The following is a 20,637-nucleotide window of genomic DNA, read 5'->3' on the forward strand; positions in this document are numbered from 1 at the left end:
TTATTTTGATTATGTTAATGTGCTCCATTTTGTTAAATATTCTTCATCTTTATCCCCAAATAGTTACAATGATTGCTGACACAGTCCCAAATGCTAAATTATCTTTATATCAACCATTATAATCTGTGTTTCTGGATATTTCAAAAGAAACCAAAAATAGATCAAGCAGTACCTTATTTATTCTGTCCTAATTGCAAATCAAAGAACTGTTCCCTGAGAAGAAGCCTGTCTCAGAAATTACAATTGCTTTATGAAAGTGACCTGTGCCAGCATCAGGAACAGATAGATTCGCAAATGAATTCTACCAAACATTTAAATTGGCACTGATACCTAAGCCAGGAAGATAAAAAGAAAATTATAGACCAATATCATTAATAAATATAGATGCAAAAATCCTAAATAAGATGCTAGCCAGAAGACAACAACATTATATCGCATAGATTATAATTGTGACAAAAAAGGATTTAAAATAAAAATACAGAGATAGTTTAATATAAGGAAAACTATCAACATAAATATTTTAATATCAGCAGCTATGCAAAAGTTAAACAATATGATATCAATAGATGCAGAAAAAGCCTTTGACAAAATATAACATTCCTATTTAAAACATCAAAAAGCATAGGTTTAAATGGAGTTTTTCTCAAAACGATATGAAGCATCTTCCTAAAACCTTCAGTAAATACTATTTGTAACAGGCAGGAACTAGAAGCTTTCACAATAAGATCAGGAGTGAAACAAGGATACTTATTACCAATATTATTTAACATAGTATTAGAAATGCCAGCAATAACAATAAGAGAAGAAAATAAATTGAAAGAATCAGAATGAGAAAAAGGTAATAAAACTATCTCTGCAGAAAATTTGATGGCATACATGGAAAATGCTAGAGATCCAGCTAAAAAGTTAGCTGAAACTATCAATAAGTTTAGGAAAACAGCAGGGTTTTAAACAAATTCATATAAATTGTTGGCATTTTTGTGATGGAATTGTGATGAAATGCTATGGTGAACAGACTAATTAAAAAAAACTTTAAAGAACTACATGAGAATGAATAGTGAAATGAATAGGACCAAGAGATCATCGTACATAATTGCAGATTTAATATTTTAATTAATTGGGAATATTATATCCAGAGAATGAACTGACAGGTGGAAACAAAAGACATAATTTGTATGAACAAGTCTTTTTCCCCCAACAATGACTTCTGTGATGTGGATGGGGGAGGGACTAGGACACTTGTAGATATTAGTCTATTAATAAATTTTTTTTAAATAAAGAAAGAAAAAAGGGGAAAGAAGGAAAAGAAAATGGCTTGTTCATCTTCAAAATAGAACACAGAAAGCTTCATTTCAAAAGATTGTTGGTATAAATTTTCAAATATCTTTGCCTAATAAAGAAACTACAATAATATTGCATGAATGAAGTCATTAGGGATTGAACCAATGCTTTTCATCTTCCTTACTCAGATTTTTCAGTAAGTATAAACCATTGCTATGGTCAGCTAAGTGGCAGAGTGGATAGAAAGCTGAACCATAAGTCAGTAAGACCTATCAGGAAGTTCAAATCCAGTGTCAGGCATGACCTTGGACAAATCACTTAACCTGTCTGCAAAACAAATTTTGCAGTTATTTCTCTACCAAAGTAGCAAAAAGAAAATTTGCCTCACTAGTCTTTCTAATAGTTGCATTTTAATGCTGTTTTAAAATTATAGCATATTGTCTTGATGTTTGGGTTGCATAATCAATACATTTCCTTAGAAAATTGTGAAAAAGAAGAAAATTTCATAAAATAAATCTAGCTTAATACCATTATGACATTTTTTTACTTCTAGTAGTATGTTCTTGCAATAGTTACCACCTGAATCTCATCATCATTATGAAGATTGATTCAGTTTTGATACTCACTACCTCCTCAGCACTACCTCCACTGCTAATTAGAGAGCCAGAGTACAAAATAATAAACTACAGCCTTCTTATATAGAAGACTCAGAATTTGAGTTAATTCTTCATTTCCTATTAACTGCTATGCTTGGTTGAAATTCAATATGCATCATGCTTCTGCACTTGGTACCTCCTGAACACTACCCAATCTCCTTCCCTCATCCTTTCCTTTTGAACTTCCTTTTGCATATTGTCTTTGTCCATTAGACTGTAAGTTCTAAGAGTATAGAGACTCTCAGGCTTTTCCTAATTTGTATCCCTAGTGTTCAACACAATGTCTGGCATATGGTAGGTTTTTTAAATAAATGTGGATTTCCCATGACTATGATCATAACTATAATCTGAGTGTAAGGATATGGGGTTCTAATCTAATATAGTAACCATGTGAAAAGACGAGGACAAATATGTAGATATTGTAGAAGTAGATACAACTGGTTTGTTATGCAGAGTGAATGAAAATGAGGAGATAAGGACAGGAGTGACTTTAGAGTGTAAATAAGTTCATTATTGGATATGCTGAGTGTGAGGTGTCTATAGGAACCATCCACTTCAAAATGTATAGCAGGTAATTCATGATGGAGTTCAAGAGAGAGTTCTTGGCCTTATTTTGGACTTTGTTTCACACATAGCTACCAAAATAATCCTCATATTCCAGGTCATTTTGATCAAATATTTCAGTGACTCACTATAGTACAGTTCTGCTACCTTTTCAACAAATTTGCTTTTTTTGATATGTTTCTTTGTGCCTCCCAAATTATACTGATCATGTTTTGTAACTTTTTGTAGCAGTATACAAACAGGAAAATAATTTTCTAAATGGGCAGTTTAATATTCTTTATAAATATGATCTGTATATAAAACCCTACCAAAACTTCACTGGCTTAGAATGAAAGTTCACTGAGCACATAATTAGGATAATGGCAAACTTTACAAGGAATATAGGAGCAGAACACAAAATTATATAATACTTATATGATTAAATTATAAGGATCCTAAACCCAGTCAAAGTTATCCTTTTCTATAAGGATAGGAGATAGGAAACCTTAGAACATTTTCAGGTGATGTATCCACAAATAACAAATAAACATGCCAAACAAAAAAAAAAAGATAAGAATTTAAAATGGTGCAGATAAAACAATTACAAATGAAATGTGAGAACTGTCAAATGTCTTTGTCAAATTGCTAAAGGGTTCAAAACAATATTTCTGACAAATAGAGGGAAAATCCAAGAGGGGAAAAAGGAGAGCAACATAATCCCAAAGCATATCTTACCTTACATAAAATCGATCAGAGTAACTTTCAGAGCTCTTAATGTTACAACTGTTCAGTTTGGATTTCTTTTGGTCCTCATTTACAGTGCCTAAATGGTAAATCCTCAGTAATGCACAATCTTAGATTTTTTTCTAGGAGTACTGAGAGGTCAAGTGATTTAGCCATGGTGAGATTACTAATATTTGTCAAACACAAGGTTTAAAGCAGGATCTTCATGCTTCTAATGTCTTCTACTCCATATGCAGCACTTTCAAAATTTGTATTAATAAAGGAATAAGAAGCACAAAAAAGCAAGATGTGGTTGCGTTAATGTTGAATTATATTGATTGATGGATTGATGAATGAAAAGTCATCTTACTGTGTCTGACTGGTCCCATCCCAGACTGCATATACCTTCCTAGTCATTCACCTGGAAAATGAGGAGCCTCACAACACGGATATCTTAACATTCTTATGATGATTTCATCCTCCAGTTTCTGTCTTTTTGTTCTTACTCTGGGCACAGTAATCAATTCATTATTATCACTAGTATTGAAAAGGCTATGACAGTCTTGCCCTATGGCTCCATTCACCAGTCCTATGACTGACCAAAGCAAAACCCTTTCCCCTGACCACTACTCTCCAAAATAAGTAGCAAATTTTGAACTATGCCCAAAGGGTGCTAAAAGACTGCTTGTCCTTTGATCCAGCCATAGCACTGCTCAGTTTGTACCCTAAAGAGATAATAGGGGAAAAGACTTGTACAAGAATATTCATGGCTGCCCACTTTGTGTTGGAAAAAAATTGGAAAATGAGGGGATGTCCTTCAATTGGGGAATGGCCAAACAAATTGTGGTATATGGTAGTGACGGAATACTATTGTGCTCAAAGGATTAATGAACTGGAGGGATTCCATGTGAACTGGAAAGACCTCCAGGAATTGATGCAGAGTGAAAGGAGAAGAACCAGGAGAACATTGTACAGAGACTGATACACTGTGGCACAATCAAATGTAGTGGACTTGTCTACTAGCAGCAATGCAATGACCCAGGACAATTCTGAGGGACTTATGAGAAAGAACACTATCCATATCCAGAGGAAGATCTGTGGGCAAAGAAACACAGAAGAAATACAATTTGATCACATGGGTCAATGGGGATATGATTGGGAATGTAGACTCTAAATGATTATTCTAGTGCAAATATCAATAATATAGAAATAGTTCTTGATCAATGACACATGTAAAACCCAATGTAATTGCGTGCCAGCTACAGGATGGAAGGGAGGGAGCTTTGGGGGGGGGGAGGGAAGGAAAGGGAAAGGACATGAATCTTGTAACCATGGAAAAATATTCTAAATTAATTAATTAAATAAAATTTTCCAAAATTTAAAATAAAATAAAATAAGTTGCATTCCTCTACTAGAAATCTTCTTGGGGACATAAGGTGTTTCCCTGTTTTGTTTGTTTTCCTAGCACCTAGCATCTAGCATCAAATCAGGTACAGATTAGGTACTTAAATATTCATCCATTCATTCATATGTCTCACCTAGAATGACAAAAACAAAGACTAACCAAATAAAAACTGGGAAAAAACTCCCCTGTAAAATGAAAAAGGGTCAGGAAAACTTTTGAAAGTAGAATCCAGCAACACATTCCCCATAGGAACACAGCTAATCCAAATGGGGTTAAAGTGAAATGTTCCCTAAGATTTACCACTTTACTTCCAGACCATGAAAAGTAGGAGGGTCACTCATGAAACTGGACAAAGCAAATAGTAGGCACATGATAAATGTTTATTCCCTTTCTTACTCCAATTGAAGAATGAAAAAGTAAAAGGGAAAAAAACCCAAGTCTAATGTCATGTAATCCTCACAACAATCATGGGAGGTAGATGCTCTTATCCCCATTTTACAGTTGAGAAAACTAAGTTTGACAGATGTTAAAGAATCACACAATCACACAGTAAGAGACTGAAGTTGTGTTAGAGCTCAGATTTTCCTGGTGGCAGGCCCAGGGAGCTATCCATTTCTTCACCCAGCTGGGTCTTGCAATGAGGAACAATTAGAGGAAGAAATAAATGGTTATCTAATACATGCAGTTTTCTTCATCAGAATGTGAGCTCCTTGAGGGCAAGTTCTGTGTATGCTTTTCTTTATAGCCTTACTACTTAGCACAGTGCTTAATAACTGCTTGCTGTTGTTGCTTGTAAACCCATATGAATGCATTTTAAAAGACCTCTGTGAAATGTAATTGAATGAGGGCACTAAGATCAATGCCATTGATAGTGAAAGTACAAAGTACAAAAAAAAAGGGGGGGGGGTCTGAACAATTCCACCTAAGGCTTATGACCAGCAGACCAGAATGGACAGAGAGAGGCAGTGAAGCTACTTCCAAGTGAATCAATTCTATTTTTTTAACTTAAATTTTAATTTAAAATCTTTTCCCTGCTGTGGCTAAATAAAAATCCTTGGCTAATTATTAATAAAACCAAACAGATTTTGTGTCTGTTTACCCAACTCTCAATATGATAACTGTGATGCTACCATATTGGATTCCCATTTCATAGATGGAAGACTATTGTCCCCCTTTTCCTATCATCATCTTGTCTTTGAATTCTTCAGGTGACTCCTTTCCTTAAGAAGTAGTTATTGGAGGAGCTAGGAAGCACAGTAGATAGTGCATCAGGCCTGGAGTCATGAGGACCAGGGTTCAAATATGACTTCACACTTTCTAGTTGTGTGACACTGGGCAAATAACCGCAATTACCTAGCCCTTGCTACTCTTCTGACTTAGAACTGATACTGACAGAAGATAAGGATTTTTCTTTTAAAAAGAGCTACTTCTTGTTCATCACTAACTTGCCTTCTTGCAATATCACCCATGTGCTCCTAAAGGGAGACTTCTTTTTTTCTGCTTTCTTTATGAGTAGGACACTTCATACTTATTTACAAATATAAACTCTGTTTCTCCAAAACAGTTTTATATGAATATAAACTACATGTTTATGAAATATTGATTTATAAATAATATCATAGAGACCTTGCATATTTCTATGCAAGATGAGTCTATAATAGAGATAAAAACAACTAAAACTCTACCTGGAGTTTGTAGTTACAAAGCAGAAAAAAAAGAATAAAATCAAAGAACCTCAACTGAAAAAAAAAAAGTCCCACAATCTCAGCCCTAAAGAAGGGGGCAAAATTTCCCATTTAGATTTACTGAATATTTGTACAATTCATTTAAGAATCTTACTGGAGCCTGTGCACATACACTCTTATCATTTATTAAGATAACCTCTTACCAAGGAGCTGAAGGCTAGAGTGGCTGGATTTCACATGGAAACACATGCAGAAGCAACAATGCCACTGAGTTTTTCTAGGAAAGCCCCAGTCATTCCAGACCTCATACTATTTCTTAGAATTATTATAGAAACAAAAGACAAATTTAGCCATGGTCTGAGGGGCTTTTCCTCAAGGTCACTGAGCACTTGGTCTCTTTTTGTATTACAGCAAGTAACATTAGCTTCCCTCCTGGTAAATGTTGATAAGATTCTTTAAGATTGCAATTGAGCCATGTCTGGCAGTGTGAAGGCACCATAGATAGAGCACCCAGACGGGTGTCAGGAAGATTCAGTTCAAATCTGGCCCCTTATTCTTACTAGCTATATGACCCTGAGCAAATCATTTAACCCTGTTTACCTCTATTTACTCATTTGTAAAATGAGCTGGAGAAGAAAATAGCAAACCTTTCCAGCATCTTTGCCAAGAAAATCCCAAATGAGGTCACAAAGAGTCAGGCATGACCAAAAGAACTGAACAAGATACACGTCTGCTCCTCAAGTAGACAAGGTTCTCTAGATTCCAGTCTCCATCTATCTTTCCAGACTTATTTCCTTTCTCCACACACTCTACCTTCCATTCATACTGATCTCCTTGCTCTTTCTGTTCATAAACTACAGTTCTCATCTTTGTATGATAGTCCTCTGTGTTGCAAGGAAAATATTTTGTAAACTGTCAAGGGCTATGTAAATTTGAATTTTTATTTCCAGATAACTGACCAAAAATGTAGTTTATGTCTCACATGGCCAGGTTCTGCCTGACAATGCATATAAACTTACAAAGCTTGAAAGCATAATGCCAGGGATTGTATTGAAGAAAGACTAGATTCTACTCATGTCCCCAAATGAGAGATTAAAACTCTCTGCATGATTGAAAGCAGTTTATGGCTGATGGAATTAAAAGAACAGATTGAATTGTTTAATATATCTCAATGTTCATGTGGTGTGGAAAATCCTCAAGCTAGCAGCTGCTTAACTCAGCAGGAAATCAAGTCAAGCATAGCTAAGAAAGCAAACTTTGAAAGATAAATAATAGTCATTGCCTTTTTTTAGAATATCCTTTTTTCCAAGCTTTCTTGGTATTGCTTACATAATAATACCACTAATTATGATATTATTTTAATAAATTACTCAACAAAGTAATTAAAATATCATAACTCTAGATTTTACCTCCTTTGAGTTTTCAAAAATTTCATTTCTAACTTTCAGTCCCTCTACCCAAAAAAAGGGAAAAGCAAATTCATATGACTACAGTGGAATCAAACTTTTTGAAGTTGAAAGGATGTGAAGACATAATGAATGTGGTATCTGCTTACTGGGAACCATCAGGCCACAACGCCTTGACAGAGTCACACATGGTAGCTGAGGAGACCACAGAGTGGTCCTTGGCAAGATGTGATTGCCCACCCAGTCCCCCTTTTATATGACCTCTTTCATCAATGCCCCCTTACCTATGAATTGACATGATTATTATTCCCCCTAGTCTCAAGAGGAATAATGCAACAGCAAAAACACCTGTACCCTAATTCCCCAAAACATTACCAAAAAGATCAGACCCTTAAACCCAATCCCAAAAAGACTATCATGGGTTAACTTTTTTTAGGTACCTAATTCCCAGCAAAACCACAGCTACAAGTCAAGGCCAAAACTTTCCCACTCACAGAAACCTATTCTCATGAAGCCAGCACACAAATCAATCATAGGGGTCCATATAATAAGTACAAGTACATCAAGCTTCAATATGCCTCAGTGACTCGATTACACAAATCAGTAACTCAGGAACTCCCTAGTAAGAACCCTGAGAAATGACCAATCTAATATTAAATTTGAATTGTGTTCCCAGTACCCCTCAACCTCAATGATATGATTGTTGAATTGTCTTTTAATAACTATTGATTAATTATTCCATTTTATTAAAATCAATAAGTAATTTTCCTTGATTGTTTATAAGCTCAAAACTTCACACAGTGTAATGAGAAAACTAAGCCACCTGTGATGAAATAATTTATCCTGTATACTGTCTGTAATCACAATATGAGAATATAGAATGTTAATCACTGTGATCAAATCAAACAAATCAAAGTGATTTGTTAAAAGTTAATGTATCACTTTTCCAATTATTTCTCTTTGAACATGTGTGTTAGGTAATGTATTTGAGTGCAAGAAAATGGGTATAAAAATAAAAACCAGGCATGGGAATGGTAGAGCAGCTATCAAATGCAAAGCAGTCCCATGGCCATAATGATTAAGCTATCTTCTGTTTGGTTATTTTTTTGACAGATTGTTCACCACCAGTTGGGAAACCCTGGAGTCGTGAGTGAGGCTGGACCCTGGCAGCTGCTCTCCTAAAACAGCTGAATTACATCACTTCAATATTGTGCCTTTTCTCTGATACTGTCACCATTCTAATGTAGGATTTCATCACCTCATGCCTTGATTACTGAAATAATCTGCTAATGGGTCTATCTACTTTATCTCTCTGCATTCCAATCCATCCTCCATTGAGACACTAAAGTAGTTTTCCTAAAATTTTGCATCTGATCATGTCACCTCCTATTCAGTAAATTCCAGTGACTCCCTATTACTTCCAGAAACACACACAAAATGCTCTTTTGCATTCAAATCTTTTCATAACCTAGCCCCACCATTCCCCTTCCAGTCTTCTTACACCTTACTTCCCAAGTCATGCTCTTCAATCCAGTGATACTGGCCTTCTGGCTTGTCCAAGAACAAAATACTCCAACTGTTGACTCTGGCCATTTTCTCTAGCTGTCCTCAATGCCTGGAATATTCTCTTTTCTCTGTGCCATCTAGTGACCTCTCTGGATTCCTTTTAGTCTCAAATCAAATAAAGCCTCATCTTTTGCTATAAGCCTTCCCCAACTCCTCTTAATTCTTGTTTCTTCATTTTGCATTTGTTACATATCTATATCTATCTATCTATAGGGAGATATATAGATAGATCGATAGATAGATTTATCGATAGATAGATAGATAGATAGATAGATAGATAGATAGATAGATAGGTAGGTAGGTAGGTAGGTTGGTAGGTAGGTAGGTAGGTAGGTAGACAGACAAATAGATTTATATAGGATGTGGGGAGGGGCAGCTAGGTGGTTTAGTGGATAGAGAAGCCTGGATATGGAAGATCCTAGGTTCAAAAATGGCCTCAGATATTTCCTAGCTGTTTAGCCTTAGGCAAGTCACTTAACTTCAATTTCCTAGCTTTTACCATTATTGGGTCTTGGAACCAATAGTATTAATTCTAAGATAGAAAAAATTTGGAAAGTTCTAGTGAAATGCAAACTTGAGTCAGCATTGTAATATGAAAGTTATTAGTACTTGATATGTAGATATGAGATTGATGACTATATAAATTATGCATGGGGGTGGTAGTTAAAGCTTTGGCCATGAAAGGGCTTGTCAAAGAAAAAACTGCTGAGTAAAAAGGGAAGAGTTATTGGTTCATGACACAGGGGAGTCATTAGATAGACAGGAGAAGATTGAGAAGAGTGTGCCATTTTGAAAAATGTCACCAGGTTAATACAAGCTTCAATACAAAATAACTAAAGAAATAGCACTTCACAATTAAGCCATCCCCTTCACAGAAGCTGCTAAATCAACCACAGATGCTTTTAACAATCAATTTCTGCACAGCTGGCCAGACTGTTAATCTATGTTGTTTGCCTGACTAGATTGTAAAAACAGCTGGAAATGCCAGATTGACAACTATGTGGTCTGGTGTTTTTTTATAGATACATTCATGGCTTAGAAACTCTCTGAGAAAGAATCAAAATAATTGAAGATTCTTTTGATATTCTTTTCTTTTTCCCACTGAACCAATTCAAATCCATAATTCTTTACTCAGCATCTCCTATTACATATAAAGGACCAAACAATTTCAACATTTTCCTTATGTATTTTTAAACCAAAAAATAATATTCTTCCAGTGTAACACCTTAAGAAGTACTAGCTCATATAGCTTTTGCTGTGTTCTACTTATAAAGCCTTAAAAATAAGATTTTTAGATCATTTCTCAAGAATTTTTTAAAATGCAATTAAGAGAGATCCTGTAAGATGACATCTTTTTCCATTGCCCATATTCGTTTGTGTTCTTTATTCTTATTCTCATCTACAAAAAAAGGGATTTTAATATTTCATCAAGGCATTCAGAAGTGGCTGGGTTCTTAAAGGTTTTACACTTAAGTTTCAAAGACTTCTGAGCCGTTAGTTCCTATACACCTGGAATGACTCCAAAAATAAGTGAGAAAGCTTAACTAGACTGGGAGTTGGACAACATATACCAGGTGATAAATGTTTTTTTTTTTACTATAGTGATTTATGAATGTCTATCATGGCTAGAGCTAGATCTATTTCTTGGTATAAAGATATAGATATTTAAATATAAATTTTAGGGGCATGTGTGTTGCTAATTAGATTATATATGTCCCCATGGCATTGCCTAGATGGAGCTCAAAAGGAGGTATGAGTAGGGATCTCTAGAGTCTCTATCACCCAACAGTTCAAGGGAGTTTTTGATGACTGCCAAGAGGTAAAGAAGGAGGTTGGGTCCAGGGGTTAACCACTTTATTATTCTCTACATAAAAAAGGTACCAGATCCAAACTCTATCTCTCTGCCTCCCCTCCACCAAAATGTTAGTCTAGGGAAGATAAATTTTAATTTTAAGCTAAACTGATTGCTCTCTCTCATAATGGGGAAAATGTAACCCTCAGTTTTATAACTGAGACTTGGTTTTCTTTTCAGTGAAGGCCAATTTCACAATAAATACACATGGAAAATAATCCATTTATCCAAACTGATAACAAAGAGAAATCAGAAAAAGCATACAGATAAGAATATACCAAAAAATACAGAGTGAATGAAAGACAGAGACAGAGAGAGCAGCAGATCTCACCCAAGGGAAAATTCCCTCAAGTTTTTAGTGTGATAAGTTGGTGATGTGACATGACTGAGATGGCAGCTCCCTTATGTATCAACTGCCAGTTTCTTTTTAGAATTGCTTGCAGGGACCTCTCCCTAAAGAGAATCTAGAACCCCATGTTTTCTCTCTCAGACTTAGAAGCCAGAAATTCAGGTTCTCTCTTCTAAGCTCTTGCCAATTCTATTCCTCATGTAGGTGAGAAACATACAATAACCCTAGGCAAAGCAGCTAGGTGGAACAGTGGACAGACCAGTGGTCCTAGAGTCAGGAAGACCAGAGTTCCAATCTTGCTTCAGATACTGGCTGTATGACCTTGGGTAAGTTACATTGACCTCTATTTTCCTCAGTTTCCTCTTTATAAAAAGGAATAATCATAATGCCTACCTTCCAAGGTTGCTGTGAGGATGACATGACATGATATTTCTAAAGCACTTAGCATAGTGCCTGGCATTTACTAAACACTGTATAAATTCTAGCTGTAACTATTAATCTCCACAAAGGTGGAAAGTCTTTTTTAAATTGGTTTTAAGTCAATCAATGGTCATTCAAGAAATATTCAGTGCCTAAATGTGCCAAGCACTGTGGTAAGCATCTAGGGATTCAAAGAAAAGTAAAAGAGTCTCTGCTCTGAAGAAGTTCAGTCTAATGGAGAAAGGATGTCAGTAACTATGTACAAACAGACTATATTCAGGGTAATTTGAAATATTCAATTGAGGGAACACATTAGTATTTAGGTGCATCAAGAAAGGCTGCCTGTAAAACGTAGAATTTTAGCGAGGACTTGAAGAAAGCCAGGGATGATCGAAGGTAGAGATGAGAAGGGAGATAGCACTTCAGGAATGGGGGACAGTTGGTGAAAATGCCTAGAGTCAGGAAATGGCATGTCATGCTAGGAATAGCAAAGATGCCAGTGCCCCTAGATCTCAGAATGTGTTGGGGAGAGGGGTGGTGTTGTGAAGTGCAACAAGACTGAATAGGTAAGGATGAGGATATGAAGGGCTCTGAATGCCAAAAATTTTAGATTTTATACTGTAAGTGATGGGGAGTCACTGGAGTTTATGAAGTAAGATGGGGCAGGTTGACATAATTTGACCTTCACTTTAGAAATATTACTCTGACAAATTAGCAGAGAATGGATTAGCATGGAGAAAGCCTTGTGGCAGGCACACAAAAGAGACATCTAATGCAATTGTCCATGCATGAGGTCATGAGGGCCTGTACTCGAGTCCCTGTGGTATCATATGAGAGAAGGGAACATATAAGAGAACTGTTAAGAAGATGAAATTAACAGATCTTGGTAGCAATTTGGATAAGGAATATGAGAGATAATAATAATCTGAGAATGATACCTGGTTTGGGATCCTTGATGATTAGGAGGGAGGTAGTAAACTTAATAGTAATAGGGGTTAGGAAGAAAGAGTGGGGGAATTATGAGTTCAATTTTGAACATGTTAAGCTTAAGTTGTCTACAGGACATCTAGTTTGAGATAGCTAATAGTTGGAGATGCAAAATTGGAGGTCAGCAGAAAGATTAGGCATAGATAGTGTATTTGAGAATCATCAATATAAAAATGATAATTGAATCCCTAGTGGTAATGAGATTACCAAGTAAAATACAATAAAGGGAGAAAAAAAAGGCACCAGACAGAAAGAACCCTGTGGGACACTCATGGTATAGCAAGAATGTCCTGAATAAATATTCAGCAAAGGAGAGTGAGAAGGAGAACTCATATAGTTAGAAGGAGACCCAGGAAAGAGTAAATTAGTATCCTTGATGAGAAATTTCAGTTAAATAATGAAGTTGGAAGGAAGATTATAAAGTGTGAGGAGAGAAGATGGATGTATCTATTGTAGATGGCTTTCTCAAGGAGTTTATCCATAAAAAGGGAGGGCAATAACTAGAAGAGATAGATCAAGTGAGGTCTGTTTGTTTGTTTATTTGTTTAATGGACATGTTTATAGATAGTAGCCAACAGATAGGGAGAGATTAAAGATAAGTGAGAGAGTAAGCATGATAAAGGAAGAAGATGGGATGGAATGGGATTTATCACTTGTGCATGTATAGGGATTTGCCTTCCTAAGAAGTGTCACCTCTCTATGTAAAATAGGGGATAGCAAAATTCATTTGGGTGAGGAAAGCTAGATGGCTCATTGAGTTGCAAGATGGATCAAGAGTCCAGAGACTGTAGGTTCAAATCTGACTTCAGACACTTCCTAACTGTGTGACCCTGGGTAAGCCACTTAACCCCATTTCCTAGCCTTTAACATTTTTCTGCCTTGGAACCAATATACAGCATTGATTCTAAAATGGAAAATAAGGGATTAAAAATTTTAACAAGTCCTCTGGGTGATGTGAGATGAGGAAGAGATGGGGGTGGGGAGAGGGTAATCTTTGGTTAACAGCCTCAATTTTTCCAGGAAAATATGAAGAAAAGTTTTCAGTAGAAAGTGTAGGGGAATGGGGAGCAATGGGAGGTTTGAGGAGCTGTGAAGAAGTTTGGAAAAGCCATTGTCATGAAGGAGTTAGTAAGCTTCCAGGAATAGGATCTTAGTAGCCATACTGTATGTACTCTGACCCAATCAGTCCTCTTCCAGAAAACCGTGTACAGTTCTGAAAAGTATAGTTTAAGAATATCAGCTGATATAGTTTAAGAATGATTAGCTGATGAACCAGAAAATATTGAGGACACCTAGAATGGTGAATGGTCCTGAGTCATATAATATGAAGATCACTTGAAGGAACTGGATATAACTATGCTAGAAAAGAATGATTTGGGGAGAAGGGCTGCCTCCCCCAACATGATGTCTTCAATTTAATAAGGGTTTACATTTGTTCTGTTTATTCCCATAGGGCAAAATGAGGAACAATAGATAGAAATGACAAAGAGGAAGATTTAATTTCCAGGGGGAATATTCATAATTGTTTGCTGATCAGCTGTTTTTAGTCAAGTCTGATTCTTCATGACTCCATTTGGGTTTTTCTTGACAGAGATACTAGAATAGTTTGTCCTTTCCTTCTCCAGCTCATTTTACTAATGAGGAACTAAAGCAAATAGGGTTAAATTACTTACCCAGAGTCACACAACAATTAAGTATTCAAGGTCAGACTTATAGCCTGGAACTCTACCACTATGTCATCTAGCTGCCCATCACAAGAGTTAAAGCTACTCAAAAGTGGAATGGGATGTTTCCAAAAGTAGCGAGTTTTTCCATTTCAGAAGTCTTTAAGAAGAGGCTAAATGACCACTTGTCAGGTATGCTATAGTGGGAATTCTTTAGGTTTTAAAATGGACTAAAGGGTTATAAAGCCACTTACAACTCTCAAAAATCTATCATTCTGTAATAATAAAAAATTGTCTTGGAAAGTTGAGGCAAAAAAAGAAGTAGTAATATTTGTGAATTTGCTAGTTATTCTTTGATCTTTAGCTTGTGTTTAATTTTTAACCATGAAAGAAATACTAACAGAGAAAAGTCTCTATTTCATTCCAGTGTATTGCTTGTTACTTTTTTCTACCTTACCTTGATTGTTCCATTTATTTCCTCATGCAAATTCATCCATTCTGTCATGTATTAAGTCCACATGGATTAATCACAAGCATATAATTTTCCTTCTGCTCTCATCTCTGTCCTAACGGCAACTTAGGAATACAACTTGCTACACCTGTACTTTTCAAAGACTATAAATGAACTTGGACTATAAATAACTAAATCAACACTGGCTGTTGCATTTAATTAATGCCAAGCAGTTGCTCACTAGGTGCTCACACTGAGCTTTCACGCTGTTTGTGTCAGCAAAATTCTTCCTTTGAAGGCTCCAAATATTCATACTTAGTTTGAAGGTTTGAAAAAAAGGAACAGATACCCTGCCCACTAATCCTTTCAAATAGCACCATAGAATTAAAATTTCCATTCCTTTATACAAACAAAGTAGGAAACTTTATAGCTACATAATTCAATTCAATGAACATTAATTAATCACCTACTACATGTGAGATAGTGTGCTAAGTACTGAGGATGAAAAGACAAAAGGAAAAACAGCTCATTCTGCTGGAAATATGATTCAATATCCATATCAAGTAAAAATGTAACAATTTCAAGTATGCTAATGTGTTAAAAACAAGGGACATTTGGAGAGGTTTCCCCTAGCAGGTGACACTGGGATTGGGTGATGAGAGAGCCTAAAGCCTTCAAGAGGTGAAAGGAGGAATTTCTTTCCAATAATGCAGGACTACTTGGGTTAAATCTCATAGTGAGTTTCAAGAACACAGTTCAGTGAGTAGATCAATTAGGTCAGATGTCAATTCCAGTTGTCCTATGATTTGATTTACTTTGTGTACTGCATATATTTACTTAAAATTCTATCTAGACCTATGTGACTCAAATATTCATCTATGCAATGGTATATGTGTACCACTTAGAGCTTAAAATTACATCTGATAAGAGGGAGTATATTAGGTATCTATTATGTTCTGGAGGACTTGCTATGTAAAAAGAGTTAACTCAAAGGAACCTCCTCTCCCCTGCCCTCAGGAGACAATATTCAGAACCTTGGAAAGTGTCTATTCTAAAGAGTTACTGTGAGAAGCTAATACAGCAGGATAACAAAACACATTGCTGTACTCAACTTTCAATCTTCTTGAATGATGGAAATGGTCCTGAGAAATTGGGTTTTCATATTTCAGTACCTACAAGGAACCTAGTAATTATGAATTCAGCTAACCTCTCTAGCTAGGTAAATGAAGTGGATGGATTGCTAGACTTGAAGTCAGGAGGAACCAAAGTTCAAATTGTTACTCATATTTGCTGGCTGTGTGGCTGTAGGCAGGGCACTTAATAGTCTGCCTTAGGTTCCTCATCTGTAAACTGGAGATAATAATAACACCTGTTTTATACAGTTATTGTAAGGATCAAATGAGAAAATATTGGTAGATATTTTGTAAACGAGCACTATACAAATGTCAGCTATAGAATATAACTATAGATAATATGGTTTTGTTCCATGCAAAACTACATTTTTTCTGGTAGGAAAGGTTTCTTTAATAGTCTACCTGACACTAGACTATGAAGTCTTGAGAGCCAGAATTCTGCCTTTTTCAGTTTCTTTTTTAAAAAAAATATGCTTTTTGGCATTTAATTTTTTTTATCAGTAGAAATGGGCCCTTTCTCCCTCCTTCTCCACTTCTAATTGAGAACAAATGATAGGGGAGCCACAATTACAAACCTGCATTGTCAGCAAAACAGATTTCTGCATTAGTCATGTTCAAAACAAATATGCATTTAAATATACATACATGAATATATGATTATATTTATATATATATGTATATATTAGACATAAAACTTATCCTTTCCTTCATCTACTCTCCCTTTAAATCACCTTCTCTCCTGTCTCCTTCCCTTCCTATTTCCTTATTTAGTTTAATGTATTTCTTTACTTAGCTCTGTGTGGTATAAGCTTTCTCTTTGCCTAGTTCCAAGAAAATGAAGTTCAAGCATTAGCCTTTCTTCTACTTCCTCTTTGTTTTTAAATAAAGACTTCAATGTGTGAACCCTGATCATAGGAGATAATTGCCCTAAGCTTCTTTCCCATTCCTTTCCTAGGGTATTCCTCTTCCCCCTCCCTTTTTATTTTTCTTTTAAGATAATTCAGACATAATAGAACCACCCCTATGTCTTCTAATTATTTTTCTATTGTGACCCATGAGCATGAAAAGTTTCAGAGGAGACACATGTATAATTTCTCAATATTAGAATGTAAACTGTTTATCCTTGCTTAATCCTTTATAATTGTTAATTTGTATTTACTTTTTTTTAATTAAAAATCCTTACCTTACATTTTGGAATCAATACTGTGTATTGGTTCCAAGGTAAAGGGGCCATAAGGACCAGGTGGTGGGGATTAGGTGGCTTGCCAACCAGAGTCATAAAACTAGGAAGTGTCTGAGGTCAAATTTGAACCCAGTCTCTAGGCACTGTGCCACCCACTTGACCCACAGCCCTGGTCTTTTAATCAGAAATGCTTAAAAGTATTCTATTTCATTAATAATTCATTTCCCCCAGTATAGTTGGTTTTATTGGGTATGTTTTTCTTGGTTATAAATCTATATCCTTTATTCTTCTGGAATATTGTTTTCCAAGCTCTCCTTTCTAGTAGTGACTGTAAATTGTGTGTGAACTGGACAGTAGATGTTCAATACTTCAATTCTTTCTTTTTGCCTGCTTAAAAGATTCTTTTCTTTTACATAGAAGTTTAGATTTGGGCTATAATGTTCCTAAGAATTTTCATTTGGGGGTTGGTTTCTTTTGGGAGGGGGACCAAAGAATTCCTTCTATGTATAGTTCAGTTAAGTCTAAGAGATTTGAGCAGTTTTAAGATTTCTTAAAATATGATATCTATTTTTGGTAGCTTTCAGGTAATTAAATGATTCTTAAATTCTTCCTCTGATCTATTTTCCAGGACAGTAGTTTGAAACACCTTATGTTTTCTTCAATTTCAGTCTTTTGGCTTGGTTTTAATTTTTCTTATTGTTGCATGAAGTCATTTACTTCTATTTGGTTCCTTATAATTTTCAGCAAATTTCCTCCTTGAGTAAGAGTTTGTGTTTCATGCCAGGATATTAATTTCCTCACCAATTCTTTCTTCTATAACTAACTTCTTTATTTAAAAAAAAAAAAGCATTTTCAACTCTTAAAAAAAAATACTCTTGCTTTATGCTTTCCAGGAATTCTAATTGGATTTGTACCCAAGCTGTCTTTTCATTTGAGGTATAGCTTAAAGATGTTTGGGAGTCATTTTATTCTTCTGTGCCTGTGCTTTGATTAACCCTGTTATATGATATCTTCTATGGTGCAATTTTTTTTCAGACCACCATATTTGCTGAATGCAGATGATGTTTGGACCAGTATCTGCTCATTTCTGGAGTAAGGGTCTGTTTTGCTGCTTTCTTGGGAAAGTTACTGTTATAATATTCTAGGCTCTCAGGGAAAGTTCAGAGTGGTGGCCTTCAAGCTATCAGAGCTTCCAAAGTGGTCTGAATTAGGTCCAAGACTGATTACTTCCTTCCGTTAGCTGTGCAAGTTCCTGATATAGATTTGTATCTGAGCATACCAGTGTGCCATAGGACTCAGTAACTATTAGCCAACTGGAAAGCCCTTTTTGTTCAGTGTGACAGGAATGCAAACTTTCCTTTAGTCTGGGATTCTTACCCTGATTATTCCTCTTCTGACTTTACTCTGGACTAGAAGTTGGAACTGAATCCCTGCTCTGCTCATTAGAACTAAGTCACACTGCTACTGCTTCTTTCTGAACTTCCTCTTCTCCATGTACACAGTAACTGAACCCTACCCTAGAATGCCACTCCTGAGAGCATGTCTCCTCTTCAATCCACCCTAGATCTGTAATCCAGAACTGGGTAGTGAATGACAAAGCTAATAGTACTTGTTCCCTGGCATGGTTCTTGGAACTCCTCTTGCCCTGGTATACAGCTTTTACTTTGTGCTGGAATTTCCTGGCATGGCCCTATCCCTAGTCCATCATCCTCTCTGTTTACTATTCTTTCTTGGACTGGAAAAGTGACTCCCTATGGCTTTTTCTTCTATTTCCCTAGCAAGATTTGGTCTGGACCACTTTATAGACCTTTTTGGAAGAGCTTGGGGATAAGCTAAACTACTTCTTACTATTCCACCATCTTAGGTCTGTTCCCAAAGATTATTTTTTATTGATAGTTTTATCCCCTGCTGGGGTAACACAGTGTGTTCTACATAATAGTAAATGCTTAATAAATGATTGTTGAATGAGTGAATGGATGCTTCTTGACCTCTACTGCTATTGTTATTCATCCAAGAGCCTTAAGGAAGGAGTCTTCCTTTTATGTTGATTTCATTCTTAGTCAAATAGATAGCAAAATCAATATATACCATAGTTTATAGATCAAATTATAAACTTCAGGGGTGGGTTTTAGATCTTCCAACCTGGTTGGCAAAATTTCTTTTGAGTCCTTTGATTTTATGTTTGTTTTTTTTGGGAATGTTATAACAACTGAGCAGAGAATTCCCTAAGAGTTCACTTATTGTACTTGCTTGTGACAATAGGAAGAAAGTGAAAAGGAAAATATGTCCTCATAAAAGTCCACATGAAAAACCCATTGTGAATCCGGAAGTCTTTTTTGCCTGTCCTGAACTCAAAGCTGTGGAGATCATATTCAGCTGAAGATTGTGTTACAATAAAAGAAATACTTGCATTAAGTAGAGAAGTTTCAGGGATTTTTATAGTTCTGAAGCAAGATATTTGATAGGCTTCTTTCATACACTGATGAGCAGTGTTGGCTTAGTGAATAGAGAGCTGCTCTTAGAGGCAAAATATCTGGGTTCAAGTGCTGCCTCTGACACATACTATCCATGTTTCACTTGCAAGTAAATTACACTCAGTGCCAGAAATAACTTTATAAGACCTAACAATCACAGATAACTACAATTCTTTATTGATAGAGGGAACTCTTCTTTACCAATAAAATCATCAGTCTTGCAAAATGAGGATAATAGTATTATCTCATCTAACTCACAGGGTTATTGTGTGTTTAAATGAGATAATATCCATAAAGTGCTTAACATATTGTAGATACATTCTTGTTTCCTTCCTTTTCTTCCTACTGGTTTATTCCTAGGCTATTACATATGTAGTTTTTGCTTTGAATCAATTTTCTCTGTCCCCAAGTTGAGAGGTCCAGCCTACTTTCCTTATGAAGATGCCATAAGCTCTTTTGCTGATGGTGGCTATGTGGAGAGAAAGAAGCAACAGTAAAGAATAACCTAGGAGGTAGACAATCCAAAAATCACTTCTCTTTGTGTTAAGTTTGATTACATTTTACTATGCATATATTTGAGCTGGAAATTCATCACAGCAAACAAAATAGTCCACTCATATCATGAAATCTATTTCAGTGAAATTGGAAAACTTTCAGATGTCTTCACCTTTCCTTACAAAAATTCTTCTCATAGTTCCTCTCTATATAATACAATAAATATTTTATCACATGGTTAAAAAATTAGCTTAAAGCAAACCTGGCCTCTTTCTCTAAATTTCCTATTCCATATCCTTCCTAAATCAGAGAGGAAAATTTCTTTTTATTAATTAATTTATTTTGTTTGTTGGTACATTAAAGT

The 20,637-nt window shown here is 35.7% G+C and overlaps 1 long non-coding RNA gene across 1 annotated transcript in view; it reads left to right on the plus strand.

Moving 5' to 3' along the window:
- LOC107649000 (uncharacterized) overlaps positions 1 to 20,637 on the plus strand; it is a 47,936-nt gene that overhangs the window by 20,649 nt on the left and 6,650 nt on the right. Inside the window, exons 2-3 of the long non-coding RNA XR_008911404.1 lie at positions 8,813 to 8,942; positions 11,671 to 11,792. This is a non-coding gene — a long non-coding RNA (uncharacterized LOC107649000). The remainder of the gene's footprint in view (positions 1 to 8,812; positions 8,943 to 11,670; positions 11,793 to 20,637) is intronic.

Source organism: Monodelphis domestica, chromosome 4 (assembly GCF_027887165.1).
Source record: "Monodelphis domestica isolate mMonDom1 chromosome 4, mMonDom1.pri, whole genome shotgun sequence".
NCBI classification, from domain to species: Eukaryota; Metazoa; Chordata; class Mammalia; order Didelphimorphia; family Didelphidae; genus Monodelphis; species Monodelphis domestica.